Below are 20,780 nucleotides of genomic sequence, written 5' to 3'. Positions count from 1 at the left end.
TTTAAGGACAGGACTTTGACATTCTACCACGTAATAGGTGACTTAGGACATCTTCAAACTACATTTAATTTTTTACTCTGACCTTCGGTTTTGCGACGCCAGGCCGATTTATCTTGAAAATTAGTGTTTTTCAAATTCTATCTCCTCCTTTGATATTTAATATTAAGACCTGGGATTAATACACTATATTGACGTGATATACCGCTCAAATAAAATAGTTTTTTTTTTAAGTTATTTTTTTGCTAGATATGATTTTTTCCATTATGGTAAAAAAATAAACCTCATATTTCAGGGAAAAATTTTCTTGTTTTATTATGTCTTATCAAGTTACATACTAAATTCAAATGTTATATCTTTAAAAATAATGGAGAAGATAGAATTTGAAGTTTAGAGATACGGGCATTCAAAGTTTTTCTTTGTATTTTTACAAAGACAATATTAATAAATCATAATTATTGTGAATTTTATGTTCCTTTGTCAGGTCCGTTTGTCTCAACCTTATTTCACTCTTATATTGTACAAAGATTAACTGAGTTGATCATTATTGTGATCCCTAGCACTAGCAGAATCCCTCTTGGGTTCATTATATTAAAAAACACTAGTTTTGTCCACCATAGGAGGTCTCAAGATAATCATTCTATTTACTTTTAATAAAGAAATTATTGTGTATATCTCAAAGTCCTTCTTATTCTAAATATGCTTTGAATGAACTATTTGCTATCGCTTTCAAACTTTCTGCAGGCCGAGGAAGAATAATTGCAATAGCGTAACCCTTTGCGAAAAAGGACAACTCTGTTTAATATATTCTCTTCTATTTTTTATTCAGTGTTTTTTTTTTTTTTTTTTTTTAATAGAAAACATCCATCATGATGGCCTTTTCCATTCTTTGTTTCTATTAGACTTCAGTTGCTACGTAAAAACTTATGTTTAACTTAGCAATGGCAATCAACATGCATTAATGCAAAAGGTGTCGCTTTAGACTTCTCAACGACATGAGAGAGAGAGAGAGAAAGAGAGAGAGAGAGAGAGAGAGAGAGAGAGAGAGAGAGAGAGAGAGAGAGAGAGAGAGAGAGAGAGAGAGAAGCACACACGTAACGATCCTCACAGATAATGCTACCTTCATTACAAGAAGAAGAAGGGATTATGTGGATAAAAATGGGCTAAAGGTATTATAGTAGTCCAGGAACACAGAAAGAAATTCAGAGAAAATTGGAATTATAGCTATTATTGTGTATTCTTGTCACACATCATCGCTTTTCAGTGAAAAAAATTTAGTACAGGAAGCTCTTTTTACTGGGAAGTTTTGCCCTATTTCCCCTGCATATTGTGCGATCTTCGATCTGAATTACCTGTCTTATATTACCATAATTTTAGAAAGTATGAATAATAATAATAATAATAATAATAATAATAATAATAATAATAATAATAATAATAATAATAATAATAATAATAATAATAATAATAATAATAATGTTACAGAAGTGAATTGATTGCCAAAGTAAAATTTTTTTATTCTTTTAAATTACATAGAACTACCCAAAATTTTTGTTATGTACAAGTAATTTTGATTATTTGCCTCGAAATAAATTAGTTCAAAAAGCCAAACTTTCGATTAATAACAAATATGAGACATGCGAAAAAATTTCTGAATATGAATATACTCACTTCAACTGACTAAAAAACTACTGCTAATGTCAATATTAGTCTATATGTACAGGATGCAAAAATTAATATAACATTGGAATTATTGGAAAGGTCACATAAAACACGTTCAAAACCACATAAAATACACTAAATAAGTATTTTTTATCAAAATAACTTTTGTACTATTCCATATATATATATATATATATATGTATATATATATATATATATATATATATATATATATATATATATATATATATATATATATATATATATATATATATATATATATATACATATATATATATATATATATATATATATATATATATATATATACACGTATATATATATATATACACGTATATATATATATACACGTATATATATATATATATATATATATATATATATATATATATATATATATATATATATATATATATATATATATATATATATATATATATATATATATATATATATATATATATATATATACATATATAATATATATATATATATATATATATATATATATATATATATATATATATATATATATATATATATATATGTATATATAAATATACTTATACGTTAGATACAATTCCTCATACAAGGATCTAAGCATTCCGTCCATATCACTTTAAGGGGTCTGGCCGGCTAATGCCGTTTTTTTAAGGACAGGACTTTGACATTCTACCACGTAATAGGTGACTTAGGACATCTCCAAACTACATATAATTTTTTACTCTGACCTTCGGTTTTGCGACGCCAGGCCGATTTATCTTGAAAATTAGTGTTTTTCAAATTCTATCTCCTCCTTTGATACTTAATATTAAGACCTGGGATTAATACACTATATAGACGTGATATACCGCTCAAATAAAATAGTTTTTTTTTCAAGTTATTTTTTTGCTAGATATGATTTTTTTCATTATGGTAAAAAAATAAACCTCATATTTCAGGGAAAAACTTTCTTCCTCCCTAATAGACAACTCTAGGTTAGGATGAGCTTCCCTAACTGCTGAGTGTGTCTCTTGCTAGAACGAAGTCTATAGGACCCTTATCCCTTCCCCACCTCTCTTTCTTTTATTTTCTTTTGGCCGCAGTCCTACTTCCGTACCTAGTATAGGGTAGGATGGAGGACCGGCTCTGCTCTCTGCCGGCTGGCATTACGTGTCGGCCGGCAGAGACCCTTTGTTCTTTTTAGAGTGAACCCCAGACCTCCCTTGGTCTCCCTTCCATGTCTGCTGGTAGAGCCCAGCAGGCTATGGATTCTTTGGAAGCCTGAATGCTACATTCTCCTCTTCCATAAGTTCACTCTTTCTGGATGGAAGGTCGTATGGCAATGCCGCCTTATTACCTTACATCCATACTGTTTCTCTGACTATTGTGTTGCACCCCTAACCCGGCTGCCGGCTTAACAGCCGACCGCCGGGCAGGTGAAGGTTCTCTGGTTCTTGGCTACTGTCGGTGGGCATGGGTATTATTACCTTTGCCTGCCGGCAGTGGAAACACAGCCCGAATCTGCTGGCCACTACGATTAGCAGCCGGCAGCCAGGTATTAGTGTTTTCAGCCGTCGGCTGGCAATGATTGCCGGCCGGCACATAGTCGCGAATCAGTGGGCTGCCGCCTATTAGTTAAAGATAGTATATCTTTGAACTATACAGGGGTAGATGCCGGCCGGCACGTGCAGGCGCATGCCGGCACGTACCGGCGCGTGCTAGCCGGCACAACAGTATGCGATGTACAGTAGTTGCTATATTTGTAGTGTAGTACACAGTGCATTAGCAGAAACTGCTGTACAGAGCTTGTGATAACACTGAAGTTCTTCATCATACTTAATATTATCTTGTACAGCCTTTTGTTGAGACCATACAATATATAGAAAGTAAGTTCTATTTTTTCTATCCCGTATATTAAAACTCTATCTCAAGGTGCGAACTACACCTTAAATTTCCGTTTAGGAAATTACATAAGGTAATCTAGAATAGAAGTAACCTTAGTTTTAATATCTCGGGAGGTTTCAGTAATTGACTGGGCAGGAAATACAAGTATGTGTCTTTCCTTCTTTCTTTTATAGCTTTTCTATATAAGCTAAATGTCTCAATATAAGTGAAAGCCTTCACTTGATACTCATGGATTTTTCTTCTCTTTACAGGAGGACCATCTCAAGTATGGGAGTGTGTTCTGTAATGTCCGCAGTAAGAACTTCTGTGGACATCAATATTGTAGGAGGCCCGCAGCATGCGCAGCCTCCAGAGGTGATCTCCGCTATTAGGACCCTCAGGTTTGTACATTTTGTTCTAACCTGATTACCGAGGCTTTTGACGACCCTAAGTCGACGGAGTCAAGGGATGCTGCCAGGGAAACGTTATGATCCTGGGTGAGGGGTTTTCAGAAAAACCCCTCAGGCCCCTACCTTCTAAATGAGAAGATGAGTGCCTACCTTTTCCCTAAAGCATCGGCTGATGCAATCATCCCCCAGCCTCAGGTGGAGATACCAACTGCCCAGAATCCGGTAGATTCTGAAGTCTCGGCCGCCCTTCAAGACATCCAATTGGACGATAGGATGTCGGAGATGTCGGAGTCTACTGAGAAGGACCTTCTAGGAGAAGGTCAGGAGGAGGAGCTGTTCCAGGCTCCTCAAGTAGAAGAGCAAGAAATCGACGAAGTGTCGGTTACATCGGTTCCGGACCCAGAACCTGTTCCCTGTACATCGTCTGCTATCCCAGATGAACTGGGAAGGATTCTTTCTTGCATTGTTGAGATGATCCAACAAATTCAAAGGAAGAATAAAGAAAAGGAAGCAGCAATGAAACTGGAGATACGTAGACTTGCAGCATCACGTGGGCCCCAGAAGCAGCTCAGCGTGAAGGATCTTCCTTTGTGTTCGGATACCAATCCTTGGAGGTATGCCGAACACATGCCAATAACAACCGGGAAGATCGTGATCTCAGAAAAGTTGGGAGCAATTCCCCTGGAAGAAGTGGAATTTTGGCCCAACAAAGATTCTTATCCGGAATGCTATGTCCGTCTTATGAAGGAGCCAGCCTTAAAGGAGGAGACGGAGCCGAAGGAGGTCATAGTTTTTGACCATAGTAAAGCTCAGACGTTACTAGCGAGCTCAATGAAAGAGAGGGGCTTTTCTAACTCAAAGGTGCCCGCCTTGAGTAAGAAGCTTCCCTCCTTTGTGGCCTCTCCTACCAGAGCCTTTCCCTTCTTGGAAACGGGATATAAGGCAGCCTTAAAGGCGGTGGAGGCAGGGAAACCATGCCCCTCCTTGGAGGAGTGCAAGCCGTTATCTCTGACCTTGCCCTTGGACCAAGAAGACTGGAAGGACGTACACCTTACCTTCTCAGTCGGGAAGCTGGAAGCTGATATAGCTGAACGCCATTTCGGTGAGGCACTTCTAAAACTGTCGGAGGTTCTCTTGCATAGAGAGCAAGAGACAAAGGAAAGACTTGCGGCATTGATGTCATTGCAAATGACACTAGAAACGATGGCATGTGACCCCAAGAACCAGGACATGTTCATGGTTGTGGCCAAAACCCATCTGGCCACAGTTACGAAGGATCTCTATAGCTATTTTAAAGCTAGGAGAGCCTGTAGAGAGTTTGTGTTCGCCTCGGCTGCGGTGAGGCACGAACCGAGGAAACTGATCTTCTCTCATATTTGGGGTAAAGACCTCTTTCCCAATGAAGTGGTTAAAGATGTAGTAGACAAGGCCGCCACAGAGAATAGGAACCTTCTCAAAAGTGGGGCTTAGATCTTAAGAGAAAGTCTTCTCCGGATGAGGGTCCCCAACCCAAGAGGAAGACAAAAAACCCTGGTCCATCCTCTCGGCCGGCTAAACCCTTCCGACAGCAACATCAACAACTTCCTGTGACCGCGGTGCCTCAGATAGTGGCACAACCTCCAACCACGTACCAGCTGGTACCTCAAGTGGCGACACAGTCGCCAGTTTTTAACCCAGCCTTCGAAAGGCAGACTTCTTCCTTTCGTTCGAGAGCTAGAGGAACAGCCAGAGGTTCTTCTAGACGCCCTTCAAGAGGAAGGGAATACAGGGGAGGACGCAGTCAAGGAGGCAAGGCCTCAGGTCCACAACAGCAGAAGGAAGATACTTCCAGTAGGAGGGAGACTACAGCTATTTAGGGATCGCTGGACCTTCGATCCCTGGGCCCACAGCCTAATTAAAAATGGACTAAGATGGAGCTGGAGCAGTCCTCCACCTCAATTTCCTCAATTCTTCCAACACTCATCCCCCGTTCTGGAAGAATATGTCCGAGAACTCTTAGACAAAAGAGTAATCCGGAAAGTTAAGTCCATAAAATTACAAGGAAGGCTCTTTTGTGTTCCAAAGAAGGACTCAGAAAAACTCAGAGTCATTTCAGACTTGTCGCCCCTCAACAAGTTCATAGTGAACTACAAGTTCAGAATGCTCACGCTTCAACACATAAGGACCCTACTGCCCAGAAGGGCATATACTGTCTCTATAGACTTGTCTGACGCTTATTGGCACGTTCCAATTAATCGTCACCTCTTCTCCTACTTAGGCTTCAAGTTACATAAAAAACTTTACACCTTCAGAGCCATGCCTTTTGGGATAAACATAGCCCCAAGGATTTTCACGAAGTTCGCGAACGCAGCCGTCCATCAATTACGCCTAAAAGGGGTCCAAGTAGTAGCCTACTTGGATGACTGGCTGGTGTGGGCGGCATCCAGGACAGAATGCATGCAAGCTTCTAAGTTAGTGATCCAGTTCCTGGAACATCTGGGATTCAAGATCAACATCAAAAAGTCTCAACTTTCTCCAGCTCAAAAATTTCAGTGGTTAGGAATCCACTGGAATTTGGAGTCACATCGACTTTTCATTCCTGGTAAGAAGAGGAAAAAAATAACAGGATCTGTCAAGAGACAATTGAAATCCAAACGGATATCAAGACGCGAACAGGAGAGAGTGCTGGGCTCTCTACAGTTTGCTTCGATAACAGATCCAGTGCTAAGAGCCCAACTTAAGGATGCAACAGGAGTCTGGAGAAAATACGCATCAAACGCGCGAAGAGATCTAATAAGACCACTACTGACTCGACTGCAAACGCTTCTCAAGCCGTGGTCCAATGCCAAACAATTGAAGAAATCAATACTTCTTCAACCTCCTCCCCCGTCCGTAACTATCCACACAGACGCTTCAAAGGAAGGCTGGGGAGGTCACTCTCATCAGATGAGAGTCCAAGGAGCTTGGTCCAATCATTTCAAGTCATTTCACATCAACTTTCTAGAAGCCATGGCAGTACTTCTGACACTAAAGAAAGTTTCTCCTCGCCACTCGACCCACATAAGACTGGTTCTAGACAGCGAGGTGGTAGTGAGATGCCTGAATCGACATGGGTCGAGGTCACCTCAAATCAACCAAGTGATGTTGGCCATCTTCTGCTTGGCAGAAAGGAAGAAATGGTACCTGTCAGCAGTTCACATTCAAGGGTTCCGCAATGTGACAGCAGACGCTCTATCCAGGTTTACACCTATAGAGTCAGAATGGTCCCTTGACGCAGGATCGTTCTCCTTCATCTCGAGTCAAGTCCCAGAGCTGCAGATAGACCTCTTTGCGATGAAAGACAACAAGAAAATAGATCGTTACATGTCCCCATACGAGGATCCGCTAGCGGAGGCAGTGGACGCTATGTCCCTGGCCTGGAACAGATGGTCCAATATTTATCTGTTCCCTCCGCACAACCTCCTTTTGAAGGTCCTAGATAAGCTGAGATCCTTCAAAGGGAAAGCAGCAATAGTGGCCCACAAGTGGCCAAATAGCGTGTGGTACCTTCTGGCATTGGAACTACGACTAAAATTCGTACCGCTACCGGATCCATCCCTGTCTCAGCGAGTACAGAAGTCGACTGTCTTCGCCTCATCACAGAAAACACAGAACCTACATCTCATGATTTTCTCTCCTTAATGATGAGAAAAAGATTCGGTTTTAAAAGTCAGTTTAGACTTTTGGAGGAAGCCAGAAGACATTATGAGGCTTCAGTATTTCTGCTTTTACTCGCTTTGGGGGCCAGAGTTAGTGAAATATTGCCTCTCTCTAGAGAGGAAGGCCACGTCCAGTTCTTGGAGGGAGAACTGAATCTATTTCCAGACCCAACGTTTCTCACCAAGAACAAGCTACCCACCAACAGGTGGGGTCCCTAGAGAATCTGCCATCTGAAGGAAGATATGTCTCTATGTCCAGTGGAGTGCCTAAGGTCTATCTTCATAGAACTTCAGACTTTATGGGAGGACAGCTGTTCAGAAGAGAAACCCTGGGTTCAAAGTTTTCTATAACTAAGGGCGAAACTCACCCGTGTTATTCGCAGAATGGATCTTGACAGTACACCCGTTAGTCATGATCCGAGGAAAGTTGCCTCTTCCATAAAATATCTTTAAATTATATGGTCTTTGAACATCCTCGTTTGTACACCTGCTGGTAGTCACCCAAGGTGTTCTTTACGCACTATGCGAAGCTAGTGGAGCAACTTAAGAGTTCTGTGGTAGCAGCAGGTAGAATTATTTAACCTTTTGTTTTAAATCTGCAAGGAACAGTGTAATTAATTTGGGACGAATAATTAAGAGGGTGCGTGTGTAGTCACTGTAGGTTACTACACACTTAGCATTAGGCCACGTAAGTGTCCTTACGAACTGTTCCATTGTCGTCGGTAAACTATAGCATAATACGGACACTTGTGCCAAGCGTTTTTTATGCTAGTGTAAATTAACAGTATACAGACTATATCATTATTACTAATAATTCAATTGAAGTGGCAAATCTGTTTCCTAGTAGATGAAACAATATTTTCTGATGACAGTTTCTCTTTATGCTTTGATGCATATCATCCACGTTTTATAAAATTTTATAAATGTTGATCTGATATGTGCGTTTATCAAATTTTAATAAACTAGTTCACAGTGAACCCTACGTCTCATTCGCCCACACTCATTTTATTTGAAATGTACTGAGCATTAAGATTAAAATATGGATATTTTTATCACGGTTTGTCTTTTAAGACTGTTCCCTGATTCAAACAAAAGTCCACTCACACTAACCCTTCCTTAGAAGGGTTGACATGGTACCTTAATGGGTTGGTGGTAAAGAGGCAAAATTTGTTCCTATGCGGATACAACCATTATCCAATAGTTTATAAGACTAGTCACATTGGGGAAGGTGTCACAAATTCATACTGACATTGGTGACTCTTATACAAACTTTGCTTTATATTGTATAGGGCGAGACCACTATACAAGCTTGTCATTTTGTCATCCATAAATGTTTATGTACTCCTCGAGACTTTTTCCAGAGTCTAGTACGACTCTTCCCTGTAGGGGGCAGGAAGCACTAACATAGTTCATGCTTAGATGAAATGATGTATGACGGTAACATCATAGGTCTCTAGGTCTAGACGGACCAGGAAAATACTTTCTTGAGAGTACGGCACTGACTGAGAATCCACAGATACAGTAATGCTCTGGTAAACTTCCATCAGGACGACATGGCCTGAGCCCAAAAAAACGGATTTTGAGCGAAGCGAAAAATCTATTTTTGGGTGAGGTAGCCATGTCGTCATGATGGACCCGCCCTTCCTTTTATTATAAAAGGGCTTGTTGACCCCTCCTTATAGTACAGTATCTGTAACACCTCGTATATCGCTACAAGGAATAAAGAGGGCGCTACCGCCTTCATCAAATACACACCGGAAACGGAATAGGAGAGATGCCTTATGAGCGGCTCTCTTTTCATTCTCGTTTCAGATTCTTGTCACTGTACCCCCTCGAAGCGTTAATACTGTTCGTGGTGAAGATAGCTATGTGACGTGTCAAGAATACGTCCTCTGATATTATGCGATATCCCTGTGAGATTATTTAGGGATATTCGCTCCAGGAGTTAGAATTCTGGATACCTTAAGGTAAAATTCTCTGGGAATATCACTGTAGTCAAATATACCCTATAAAGCTACCTAATAGGAACTTCCATCGGGACGACACGGCTACCTCATCCATATATATATATATATATATATATATATATATATATATATATATATATATATATATATATATATATATATATATATATATATACACACTATATATATATATATATATATATATATATATATATATATATATATATATATATATATATATATATATATATATATGTATATATATATATATTTATATTTTATATTCCATGAACTCTGGTTCTTTTAGAAATATATTTGATTGTTCATTTAAGTTTCCTTGTTTAATTTCTAAAATAAAGGTAAAACATGAAAAATTCTATTAACTTAAAATATATTTACAAACTGAAACATACAAAATTAACAAACTTCATGTATAACACCAGGAACCTCTATAATAATATAACGGTCTAATGAAGATTTTGCGCGTATAATCAGGATCAAAAAAAGTACTGCACGTGATTACAATCTGACGAAGAATTATGAGTATCTAAGGATGAAATAAGATCCAATGACCAAGAGTCGAAGGTCTAGGACCAAGAATGAAGACAACTGACCAAGGTCTAAGGAGTTCTGCGAGATATAAACATATTCACAGCAATATAACTTGATATAATATAATTAAGTTCTTGACTGCAGAAAATGCACAATGAAGTAAAACTTAATGCAAACCTTATTGTTTATACATCATAAACTTTTAAACACTCACAGGTTAACATATGAAATTTCCAATACACAAACAGTCTAAATTAGTTATACAGTATACACTTATAAACACTGAATCACTTTAACACACGACATTATATAATACATTAATGCATAGAACAATTTATATAAAGGAATCTTTTCAATACTTACTGTTACGGATGGCTAGGTGTCAGGTGGTGATCAGTGGTGATCAGAGAATTGCCGGGGACTCTCCATGCTAAAAAAAAAAAAAACAAAAAACAAAAAAAAAAAAAAACAAGGACAACCAAATAGACAAAGAAATAACTTCTTTAGTCCATGGAGTGAAAATATATACAAGAGATGGCAGCTCAGCATTCCTCGACAAAGTTTGAACGACAGGCTTAAAAAAACTATATGCATCTACTGATCATATCTGAACACGCATTATCAGACCCTCTTATGTACTCAATAAAGAAAGAATATGGTTGCAAACTTAATGGCCAACGCATAAGGCGGTCATTCTTGTTTTTCATACTACTAAGATACTTAAGAGGTGCAGGATGAGTTTGAAGAACAAATTCTTTACCATACAAAAGTTCTTTAAATCTTTCTGTTCCCCAAAATAATTGCAAAAAGTTCTTTCTCAATAGTCGAGTAATTTAATTCAGATTTATTTAATCTCCTACCTGCATAGCAAACTGGTTTAAACACACAATCATGATCCTGCAATATAACAGCACCCAAACCATAATACGATGCATCTGCTAACAAATAAAACTTCTTTTTTACATTAGGCAACATCAAGATAGGAGATTTTAAAAGATAAGCTTTAAGATCATTGAAACATTTAAGTTGATTATCAGACCAATTCAATAGATAACTACAGTTTTTCTTCAATAAATCATTAATTGGAGCAGACAAAATAGAAAAGTTTGGAATAAATCTATTGTAATACCCTAATGTTCCCATAAATGAACGTAAGTCCTTCTTTGTTGTTGGAACAGGCATATTAACAATATCATCTACTCTGGATTTAATAGGCGATAAACAGTTATTTCCTAGTTTATACCCAAGATACTTTATTTCATTCAATGCAAAGAAACATTTATCAGGACCAGCTGTTAGGCCATGGTCACGAAGTCTGGAAAGAACTAACTAAATATGATTAAGATGATTACTCCAGGATTTACTGAAAATAACAATGTTATCAAAATAACAAGATACATTTGATAACCCTGATAATACTTGTCTCATCAATCTTACGAATGTTGCACACGCGGTTTTAAGACCAAATGGCATCACTTAAAATTCCATTAACCCATACTTAGTAGAAAAAGCTGTAAATTTCATAGCTCTAGGATCTAATGGAACCTGCCAGTACCCCTTACATAGGTCTAATTCAGTAAAATATTTAGCGCCATTAATTTTATGTAAATCGTCATTTATACTAGGCATCGATTCTGCATCAAATTCTGAATATTTATTAAGAGTTCTAAAATCAACACATAAACGTACACTTCCATTAGGTTTTCGTACAATAACAACAGGTGAACAATAATCAAAAGTTTAATAATATCCATATCAATCATTCTATTTACCTCCTTATTGAATTCATCGAGTAAACTTAAAGGAATTGGGTAATTCTTAGCTCTGATTCATCACTTTGTAATTTTACATTATGAGAAAAAGTCTTAGTACGACCAGGTGTATCACTCATGACGTCTGTAAATGACTTCAATAAACATTCAAGATCATTAATTTTATCAGATGACAAAGATTCACAAAAGTTATAATTACCAGAGTTTTCATCCCTTGATGGCAATTCACAACAATTATCATCAGTAATGGCAATAACAGGCTGTACTTCAGCTTGAAGAGCTGAAAACAAATTTGATGAATTTACAAGATCATTTACTTCTTGTTGAATTACACTAATCTTAGTTCTTCTATGATAAGTTTTAAGCATATTTGCATGATATAACTTTAATCTATTTCCTGCTTTGACATAGTAATCAACACTATTAGAATGAACATCAATGATTATACATGAACCTTTCCATTGCATAAGGAATTTATTTGAACTATTTGGAAGCATAACCAAAACTTCATCATCAACCTTGAATTTACGAGAGGAGGTTTTCTTATCAAAATACTCTTAATATTTCTTGGCACTAACCTTGGCATTATTTACTATAACTTCAGCCATGCTCTGCATTTTATCTCTAAGGTTAATTATGTGCTGATAACTAGTAGTTAATTCTCCATCAATACTATTATTAGATACCAATTCATGTAAAATATATAATGGACCTCTTACATTTCGACCGTACAGCAATTCAAAAGGACTGAACTTAAACTATCAATTGGAATTTCACGATATGCAAATAAGGCAACATTAATATATTTATCCCATTCATTCGGATTATCAATACAAATTTTCTTGAGCATATTTTTCAAAGTTCCATTCATACGTTCAACCATTCCGTTACAAGATGCATGATAAGGACTTGTGTAAATGGCTTTGATACAAAATAATTTATTAATTTCAACATAAGATCAGCCTTGAATTGAGTGCCACGATCACTAAGGATTTCTTTGGGTATTCCAACTCTACAAAATATCTCCATTAATGCCTTAGCTACAGAAACTGTATCAATATTGCGTAAAGCAACTGCTTCGGGATATTGAGTAGCCATATCTATCACCGTAAGAATATACTTATGACCTTTCTTAGTAGAAGGAGTGATAGGACCAATTAGATCAATAGCAATACGTGAAAAAGGTTCATTCACAATGGGCATTGCCACTAAAGGTACTTTCTTTGGTTTACTGCTGAACTTTTGACACGAATGACAAGATTTACAAAATTCATGTATATCTAAGCTTGCCCTCGGCAAATAGAATTTCTGCATGATCTTATCTATAGTCTTACGAGATGAAAAGTGTCCCGCCAACAAAGATTCATGTGCTAACTTCATGATTATATTACGGTACTGAACTGGAACAACTAACTAATTTTCCCACATCTTCAGGTTTACTACTTTCAATGCACTTACGATAAATTAAATCTCCAATATTTACGTATTTTACTGTCCGACATTTTAAGGTTACACTTTCTTCGTTATCAAGCAACTTACGGATACTAGCAAGTGAAGGACATTCATTTTGATACTTACTAAATTCATCAGAATTAAGACCATATTCCTTATCCAAATTCAAAATTACTAGACATAGGACATTCCTTTACTTTACTCTTAGCTTTTGTTCTCGTTACAACATTAACGTTAACGTTACGATCAGGAGCAAACTCATCACCGTGAATTAAACTTAAATCTGCATCAACATTATGTTTAAGTCCAGGTGTAAGACCAATAATGACATATGCCCAACGTATGGGGGCAACAATAGCTTTAACTTTACCAGAAAGGAATTTAGACTCAACAATTGTATGCACTGTATTTAGGTACAAAGGTCTACCAAGATAGTCATAAACTTTCACTTTTCTGCCACGAGGGTAATTTAAAGGTACTAATGTATCTCTAACAACAACGGTATTGCACCCAGTATCAAAAACTATCTCAATGACTGATCAAAAATCTTTCCATCGGTATCAGTTACACAATTATGCAATTTTTCTTCACGGCCAAGTACTACACCTATTTTAGGCACTACTTTATCAGATTTCTTATTTAATTTGTACACAGAGCAACTAGGATGAATATGACCAACTTCACCACAATGATGACATTTAACATTAGAATCAGATTTAGTTACCGAATTTGAAACTTTAGGAGAATTTGAAATTTTATCAGCAAGAGGTTTAGCATGAGGTTTAGAATAAATTTTATCATTACTTTTACGGCATTTTTTCATACCATGAGCATCTAGATATCTATCTGCACTCTCAGCAAGTTGACTTGAATTCTGAAATGACTGTTCTAGCAAAAATGAACGAAGATCGTGAGAACAACTAGATAACATTTGATCAAAAATCAAAAAATCTCTAACAGATTCATAATTTTTCTCTACATTTGCTAGTTCCAACCACTTATCAAAATATTGTCCCAATTTACAATTGAACTGTACAAAACTTTCGTCAGTATCAATAATAGAATCTCTAAACTTCCTTCGATATACATTAGAATTTATGTGAAAAGCTTTAAGCTGAGCTGTCTTAAGTGAAACAAAATTATTGACAATATCGCTGGACAAGCTACAAAAAATTTTCAAAGCTCTACCACGCAATACAGTTCCCAATAACATTGAATAATCTTCTTTCCATTTGTAAAATTTTGCTAATCTCTCAAAGCGATCTATGTACAAGTCTATTTCGTCTACGGTCTCGTCAAATGGTGGAATTTTAGGCAAAGAAGACCTAAAGGGATCAACAATGGTACCTTAATCTGAAGTGTAATCAGGACTAGATTTCAGTTTAAGTACCTCCAATTCATGTTTTCTCTCCTCGTCTGCTTTCTTTCTCTCTCTCTAGTTTATCTAACCCACGCTTTGCGACTTTCTCTTCTCTTTCTTCGTCTGCTTTCCTTCGGACTTCGTCATATTCTATCTTAAGCTTTAACTGTCTCTGTACAAATTCATCAATCTGAATACCAGTAAGGCCTTGTTTAATTGCACTGTCATTTAACGGTTGAACATCCATAATGAAAATTAAAAATCCTTACACGATAAATAAACGTACAAAATACATCCAAGTTACATTCCCTTGAAAACAAGTGAACGACGACTAGAAAACTACACTCTACGTGAGTAATCAAACATAGGAAAATGCAAACACTACCTAATGAATGCGAAGTTAAACTTTGACCCACGCATAAATTATTTAACACACTGGTAAGAACAAGTCACTTAAAGCAAGCCCATTATAACAATAACACAGATACAATGTTAGCAAACACTGAATCACAAAAATAACTCATAATGTATTGCTGTAAACAACTCGCGCAAATAACTTTATATAAGTTTAAGAATGCACACTAAAATTAAGCATTTAATCAGATACTCAACCTCTAATCAATGCCCGTATACTAATACGAATGCAAAAGTTATTGTAAACATATAATCAAGATACTTAACCTCAAATTAACGCTCTATACAAAAACGCATTGCAAAACTTAAAATTTTTTAAGTCAACAACAGGACAGCGACATACCATTAGCCATAAATTTCCATAACAAACTCCTTTTTAACAATTTCAAGGTCTTACCTTTCTTCCATAGAATCAAAAGGGAAGATGAACAAGACTTCATTAGAAACCAACAAATACCTGGGGTCCAAGTCTGATACTTCTATTATCAAGTCCTGGTACAAAATTAACAAAATAGAAAACAAAAAACATTTAATTCATGAACAAATCATCCTACTAACTGCGCCAAATGTCGACTTATGGTTTTTAGGTTTTATATTCCATGAACTCTAGTTCTTTTAAAAATATATTTGATTGTTCATTTTCAAGCTTCCTTGTTTGATTTTTAATATAAAGGTAAAACATGAAAAATTCTATTAACTTAAAATATATTTACAAACTGAAACATACAAAATCAACAAACTTCATGTATAACACCAAGAACTTCTATAATAATATAACGATCTACTAAAGATCAAGCGAGTATAATCAGGATCAGGAAAAGTACTGTACGTGATTACAATCTGGCGAAGAATCATGAGTATGTAAGGATGAAATAGGATCCAATGACTAAGAGTTTAAGGTCTAGGACCAAGAATGAAGACGACTGACCAAGGTCTAAGGAGTTCTGCAAAATATAAACATTTACAGCTATATAACTTGATATAATATAATTAAGTTTTTGACTGCAGAAAATGTACAATGAAGTAAAACTTAATGCAAACCTTATTGTTTATACATTATAAACTTTTAAACACTCACAGGTTAACATATGAAATTTCCAATACACAAACAATATTCATTAGTTATACAGTATACACTTATAAACACTGAATCACTTTAATACACGACATTATATAATACATTGATACATAGAACAATTTATATAAAAGAGTCTTTTCAGTACTTACTGTTACGGATGGCTAGGTGTCAGGTAGTGATCAGTGAAATGCCAGGGACTCTCAATGTTAAGAAAAAAAAAAAAAAAAAAAACAAAGACAACGAAATAGACAAAGAAATAACTTCTTTATTCCATGGAGTGAAAATATATACAGGAGATGACAGCACAGCATTCCTCGACATATATATATATATATATATATATATATATATATATATATATATATATATATATATATATATATATATATATATATATATAAATGTGTGTATTGTAAGGGCACATTATAAGAAGCAGCTGAGAACTGACTTGTTTATTACCTGAGACATTCTATTCATATTCCGGAGTGCGAACGGAAAAGAGGTACCCGGGTCGGGCAAGATGACCCAAGTTGCACAAAGGTAAAGTCTGAATGAGCATTTGTGTTTCTTACGAAACTTTACATACAATATGTTGAACATCAAATACATGAAATGGCACAATATATACATTGTCTGAAAGGCCGGAAAAATCTACATACATTGGTATGTACAAATACGCCGTAACAAATACAGTTGAGAAATGATAAGTATAAAACTCGGATTTGGCGAACCGAAATCCAATACCTCTGATGTGTCGTCGGACAGGATGCCTCCCCGGGAGGGGTTCCAGGGGGGTTGGACTGTCTGTCATTGGGGCTAGTTGCACCGAGTTGGATGAGACATTTTTTGGAGCGGCACTCGGGTATGCCCCTTTCCGGCATTTGCGGCGTCGCCGTCGTCGTTGTCCACTGTCAGGAATGCGGGTTTCAGCCTGTCGATGGTGACCCAGTCTTCTTGGCCGTGGATCATCAGGCAGTATGCCTTGGGGGCAGTCCTCACTACACGGTATGGACTCCGGTATGGCTGCATCAGAGGGGGATCGATGTGCGTCATTCCTGACGAAAACGTAGCTGCAGGTGTCAATGCCCTTCAGTTTGAAATGCTTGGTCCTGTCGATGAAGGTCCTAAGACACGCCATGAATTTCCCAGTGACCTCATGAAGCCTTGTGATCGGTGTGTCCTGGTTAGTGTTTTTTGTTAGGAGGAACTCCCCAGGTGCGGCCAATGTCTTGCCGTGCACTTTCTCTGCCGGGGGAACCTTGCTGTTTGCTCTGGGGGCGGTCCTGATGCCCAGGACCCATGGTTTTTGTAGTTTCCAGTTTTCATCGGTGCAGCGGGCCATGAGGGAAGCTTTCAGTGAACGGTGGACCCTCTCTACCATGCTGTTGACTGCGGGGTTATACGCCGTCGTGCTGTGAAGGGATGTTCCTAGTAGTCAAGCCAGGGAGGCCAACTGCTCAGACAGGAACGCCGGGCCGCGGTCGGTTGCGATGTTGTCTGGTACTCCAAAACTCGACAGTAGGGCTTCTGTGCAGGCGTTGGTTGTGGCCTCCGTCATGGGGTTAGCACCTGGCCACAAGGTGAATTGGTCTATGATCATAAGGAGGTATCTGGCGTCTCCGGACTGTAGGAGGGGTCCCACGATGTTGACACGGATGTGCCCAAAGCGGCGCCTTGGTTGAGGGAAGTCCCCGCCGCCGGATTTCGTGTGTCGACTGACGAATTTCTCAGTGCTCATTGTGCTTTCTCACACCAAAACACGAAATGAGCCGTCGTTAGTCCTTTAATGGTGTCGGGTTCCTGTGTGGTCATAAATATGTAAATGGCAGGGCTAAACCACTCGGGGAAAAGGCCAGAATACAAGAGTTTTGCGCCGTATTGTGTTCGTTAGTGGCCTTTTTTATGTCAACCCAGGAAAGGAACTTTCAGAAAACCTAACTAGGGCGTTGCATGGTTCCGTTAAAGGTTTTCTGAAGGTAACACAGCTTTAGTGAGTCCGTTAATGGCGTAGCCAAAATTTGCAAAGTTACCGTCCAATTGGGGAGGTCACCAGTTTTGAGGGAACGTAATAAGAAGCAGCTGAGAACTGACTTGTTTAATATCTGAGACATTCTGTTTATATACAGGTGTGTGGACGGAAAAGAGGTGCCCGGGTTGGAAGAGGCGACCTCCGTCGCTCAAAGATCAAGTCTGATCGAGCATTTGTGTTTCTGACGAAACTTTACATACAATGTGTGGAACATCAAATACATCAAACGGCATAATATATACACCGGCTGAAAGGCTGGAAAAATCTACATACATTGGTATATACAAATAGGCCGTAACAATTACGGTTGAGAAATGATAAGTATTAGATTCGCATTCGGCGAACCAAAATACGACAGAATGATGTCTATACCATATATATATATATATATATATATATATATATATATATATATATATATATATATATATATATATATAATAATGCCTCACAAAACGAAATTAATTTGTTCTGGAGTGGCTTTCGTAAAGTGATTTTTTCGTGTTGTGAGTCACATTTCACATGCAAATTGCCTAATCCGTTCCAAACTCTGCAAAACATCACATTAAATCTCATAATAATGATATAGTATAATCACAATAAAATACTGTACAGCTTAATACATTTGAACCATTCAATATACCTAAACTTACTGTTAATAATTGTAAATTAAGTAGTTATTACAACATAATGTAATAATAAATGGAAAATAATACAATACATATAGTACAATACCGTACATATACTAAACATACAGTTCCATATGTACTGTACTAATATAGTTACCCCTATTATAGACTACAGCTACTTTATTTGTTGTCTGAACCCATTTTCTTCAACTCATTGTGACAGCTGACTATTTTAGGCCTGGCTGATAAATCCTTTCTTAAAATGAAAATAATTCTCGTAAAGTGAGTCCCAAAAACATTTGCAACTCGTTTCGCAGCTTGAAAATTTTGTAAGCAGAGTCTTTCATGAAGAGAGGTATCACTGTATATATATATATATATATATATATATATATATATATATATATATATATATATATATATATAGATATATATATACATATATATATATATATATATATATATATATATATATATATATATATATATATATATATATATATATATATATATATATTCGAATAAGCCATATATTTTAATACATTAATGTCTGGATTCTCTTATTGACCTCGGGATTAGAGCCCTAGGCGGAACCACTCAAGGACAACAACTTCTGGCCGGCCGGAAATCGAAGCCTGGTCCAGGAAACTTGTAATGACAGTGATATAGCACTTAGCCACAAAGAGGGATCCATCGTAGCTAATTGGTGTGTTTGTACTTGGCATTCGGTTAATGATATGCATTGGACTAGTTGTGGTGAAACTAAAACAATTTTATGGCCACATTCCGTATGATTTCATTCAACCTTAAGCCCTCCTGCTCTAGCTTTGAATGAGACCAAGTTACAGTGCCGAGGAGTTTACGGATTTACTTAAATTTACCATGAAGTCAAGAAACATTGCATTTTTATTCAACAAAGATGCAGTTAAGAAACAATCAACTTTATTTCCTGCACCAATTCTTTTTGAGTGATGCCACACGGATTCACAAAGACACATTTAAAAGTTTAACACATATAATTAACATTTAAAGAACACAACAATCATCCAAGTTACGTTAAGAAGCAAGAAACTAACACATTAATACGAAAAATTAACAAAATGTCACGTTACTTTGATAGAAAAAACTTAAATAGCAAAAAAGGATTCCAGAATATTCCTATGAAGTTACTGCAATAGCGACGGCAATTCACAAGGTAATGGGGCTGGATTCTACAAGAACTTCTTCTATTACTTACCTTCATGGAGTCAACTGCTCAAAGAGGCCGAGCTTCACCTTCCCACCCAAGAGATAAACTCGGGAGGAGTATATGGCACAATACAGTTGTCACATCTACAAAAATTACAGGGTTACGTAACAAACATCAATTTAAAAAAAAACATCAAACGCTCTAATTCGTCCAGAAGGCAAGCTTAAATTACTGGCATATTCCTTCAGGATAAGAAAATATATATAGTCTCCACAGGAAGAAGTTTGACAACACTGTAATGATACATCATCTAATTTTATATACTGTAGATGGATAAAATTTGCAAAAAAAAAGGGGTTTATTACTTTGAATATCAATGTACTAATTTATACCAACTCATTGCTATAGTCAATATAATAAAACTACTTCTGTGGAGCAAAATAATCATATATCAACGTATTTTCATAGAAACTAAGAAATACCCCCCAAAAAATACTCATAAAAACTAGAAAATTTTATTCAAAGGGAATAAATGGCAATTTTGGACATTCTCCCCCAAGAAGAATCATAATTAGAAGTAGTTATAACTGCACCCACAATTTATATCAAATATACATTTAGAGTACATCCATAGAAATCAAATCCTATCTCTCTTGATCATAGCGGATTGCTGCTGCACGCCGAGGTCTAGTACCATTCAGAGGC

The sequence above is a fragment of the Palaemon carinicauda genome, chromosome 3 (genome assembly GCF_036898095.1).
Source record: "Palaemon carinicauda isolate YSFRI2023 chromosome 3, ASM3689809v2, whole genome shotgun sequence".
In the NCBI taxonomy this organism is placed as follows: Eukaryota; Metazoa; Arthropoda; class Malacostraca; order Decapoda; family Palaemonidae; genus Palaemon; species Palaemon carinicauda.
The sequence above is the reverse complement of the archived record's forward strand: the minus strand, read 5'-3'. Positions refer to the sequence as shown.